This window comes from Phacochoerus africanus, chromosome 5 (genome assembly GCF_016906955.1).
Source record: "Phacochoerus africanus isolate WHEZ1 chromosome 5, ROS_Pafr_v1, whole genome shotgun sequence".
NCBI classification, from domain to species: Eukaryota; Metazoa; Chordata; class Mammalia; order Artiodactyla; family Suidae; genus Phacochoerus; species Phacochoerus africanus.
Window position 1 is genome coordinate 113,640,900 of NC_062548.1, and position 3,481 is coordinate 113,644,380.

At 48.7% G+C, this 3,481-nt stretch overlaps 1 non-coding gene across 1 annotated transcript; it reads left to right on the forward strand.

Moving 5' to 3' along the window:
* The first annotated feature begins 2,640 nt into the window (after window positions 1–2,640).
* On the forward strand, window positions 2,641–2,712 carry TRNAG-UCC (transfer RNA glycine (anticodon UCC)). The gene has a single exon. It is a non-coding gene; the product is annotated as a tRNA-Gly (tRNA).
* Window positions 2,713–3,481: the final 769 nt, after the last annotated feature.

A 3,481-nucleotide genomic window follows, 5' to 3' on the forward strand; every position in this document is an offset into this window, starting at 1 on the left:
CTAGGATCCATGAGGTTGCGGGTTCAATCCCTGGCCTCACTCAGTGGGATACAGATCCAGCGTTGCCATGAGCTGTGGTGTAGGTCGCAGACTTGGCTCGGATCCCGAGTTCCTGTGGCTGTGGCGTAGGCCGGCAGCTACAGCTCTGATTAGACCCCTAGCCTGGGAACCTCCATGTGCTGCAGGGGTGGCCCTAAAAGGACAAAAGCCAAAAAAAAAAAAAAAAGAAAGAAAGAAAGAAAGAAAAAGAAATTAGAGCTCATTTTTCTAAGTGTGACAGTGACAATGAGGTTCGAAAATGTCTCGATTTTGAGATGCATCCCAAAATTATGCAATTTGTGTTAAAATAGTTCAGCAAAGAAAAAAATGAAAAAGCGACAAATGAAGCAAGAGTAGAACACTTTTGATAATTGCTGAATCTGGGTGATGGACAATGGAGGTTCTTTTCACCCTTTCCTCTATTTTTAAAGCAGGTCACTCTCACAGTCCCGTTCTCTCTGCCTTGGTGGCGTTTGGTATAAGCCGTTTGAACTTCTCCAGGTGACTCCTTGCCTGAGCAAAGAGTGTAGCAACGCTCAGCTCCTGGTCCTCAGGATGGTTTTCTCCAGCTGCCTGTTACTTCTATGTCCTTTTCCCAAATGCTTCCTGAACTCATGGGTCAGGGCCATTTGGTTGTGCGGTGTGCCTTGCCCTGAGGCCCCTGACTCCTGCTGCCTGGGTGGCCCCATGGGTGGCCAGATGTGCTGCTCCTGGCTGACCGAGTGGGGCCTAGTGTCCAGGATTTCCTGTGGTCCATGCTGAGTGGCAGACTTTCCTCTCCTCAACCCAAGTGCAGCTGCTCAGAGTCTTGGCATACAAATTCAGCTTGGCATGGGCTTAAATGGGTAAAGAGCTAGGTTTCTGCAGACCAAGAGTCTGAATTCTCTACCTACTGTGGTTAAGGCCATTGCAGTGACGCGGGTGCCCTGTGCCCAGACTATGAGGAGCTCTTTCTCAGAATCTCACACCAATAAGCAAAAGGCTACCTTCTACCCCTCACCCTCATCATTCACAAGTATTTATTGAATGTAAAGTCTGGAAATATGCTTAGAAAAATGGTAACTCTCCATCTCACAGCCGTGGAAACTAGACAGGAACAGTAACATGTCCGAAGCCACACGGGTGGGAAGTTGTCACCTTAGCCAGCTGCCATCTGAGTACTTCCCTTGAGGGGGATTCCTGAGATAGGTGGAGGCAGGGACCTCCTGCACCTTGGAAACTGGAAACTCAAGGAGGCTCGATAATCCCTACCTCGCCCCAGCAGAGAGGGAATGGGGTCATGACTCAGGGAGGTGACACCAGTGCTGCTGCCCAAATCCTAGGGGCTGAGGCAGAGGTGTGAGATGAGGCAGGATCAGGCAACACCTGTCCCTGGCCAATGGTGCCTAGAAAGTTAGTGGCAAGTGTCCAGCAGCTCTCAGGACATCTGTGCCTCGCCTGCCTAGGCCAGATTCTCCAGCCTGCCAATCAGTTCTCTGAGCTGCCTTGTTTCCTGCTGCAGTAGTTTCCTATTGCTGCTGTAACAAATTACCACAAACTTAGTGACCTAACACAAATGTGATATCTTCTAATTCTGGATGTTGCAAGTCTGAAACAGATCTGGGATAAAATCGAGGCTGGTTCCCTCTGGAAGCTCTAAGGAAGAATTCATTTCCCTGCCTTTTCCAGTTCCTAGAAAACAGCTTTTTCTGCATTCCTTGATGCATAGCCCCTTCATCCATCTTCAAAGCCGGAAGTGGAATATCTTCAAATCTCTCTGACTTCATCTTCCAACATCACACCTCCTCTGACTCTGACCTGCCTGCCTCTCTCCTAGGACCTTGTGATTACATCAGCCCCACCCAAATAATCCAGGACACACTCTTATTGCAAAGCCCTTGATTTACTCACATCAGCAAAATCGCTTTTGCCCCATAAGGCAACATAGTCACAGGTTCCGGGGATTAGGACATGGATATCCTCTGAGTGCCATTATTCAGCGAGCCACACCCTCCAGTGAACTTATTCTGTTTTAGAAAACCAAGAACAGTTTCGATTATTTACAGCTGAAACCTCTGACTAGCACAGTCCCCAAACTCTCAAGTGTTAGAGCTAGGTAGAGCTGGAAGCTGCTTTCCTTGAAGAGAACAGAAACTACAGAGATTCAGTTCAGACAGAAAAGAGAGTCTTTCCCTCTTAAAATCTCACAGACCTGTTCAGCTCCAAAAAACCCTGAGTCTCTCCAGCCAAAATGGAACTTTGTTTGCCCAATGTGGGCACATGATCAGCATTTCTGGAAAAGAAGTAGGCAATATGCAGGAAAGCCTGAAAAAATTCGCACCCTCAGATTCGATAATTCCCCTTCCTAGAAACCATCCCGAGGAAAGAGAGAATGGGGATGTGCCATTACACTCCGCCACTGATGTCATCAGGGCACGGGGCGCAGGAGGCTGCAGAAGATAGGGTTTCTCCACCAGGCCCAGGCAGGCAGTCACAAATGCAGATTCCAGGCCTCGCAGAAGAACTACTGAGTCAGATTCTCAGGTGGGTGAAGTTGGGCATCTGAATTTTTAAATCCTCTGCCCAAGGGTTTCCTCTGTACTTTAAAGTTTGGGAACTGCAGCATTGGTGGTATAGTGGTGAGCACAGCTGCCTTCCAAGCAGCTGACCCGGGTTCGATTCCCGGCCAATGCAGCGGGCCGACTCTTGGAGTGCCCATCTTGGCTCAGTGGTTAATGAATCTGACTAGTATCCATGAGGACACAGGTTCAATCCCTGGCCTCGCTCACTGGGTTAGGGATCCAGTGTTGCCTTGAGCTGTGGTGTGGGTTGCAGACACCGCTCGGATCCCGCGTGGCTGTGGCTGTGGCATAGGCCAGGGGCTACAACTCTGATTCAACCCCCAGCCTAGGAACTTTCATGTGCCACATGTGCGGCTCTAAAAAAATAAAATAAAATAAAGTTTGGGAAGTCCAAGGGGTAAGAGTTGGTCTTCCTTTTCCCAGCCTGTATGTTTAGATTTGTGCTGTATCTCTGACATCAATGGTCTTTGGAAGAGGCTCTCGTCTCTTGCTTTTTTCTTTTTCTTTCTTTGTTTTGTTTTTTGTTTGTTTTGTTTTTTTGTTTTTGGTCTTTTTAGTGCTGCACCCATGGCACATGGAAGTTCCCAGCTTAGGGGTCCAATCGGAGCTGCAGCTGCTGGCCACAGCCACAGCAATGCAGGATCCTTAACCCACTGAGGAAAGCCAGGGATTGAACCCGCATCCTCATGGATACTAGTCTGGATCATCACAGCTGAGCCATGATGGGAACTCTGTCTCTTGCTTTTTTTTTTTTTTCAATTCCCAGCTGACTGCCTGCCTTCAACTATTGTCCCCCTTAGTTCCTGGCCATGTGACTGCCATTTGGCTACAAGGGGCAAAGGGCAGCTGACTCTCAGGCTAGGGAGAAAGGTCAGGTCAGG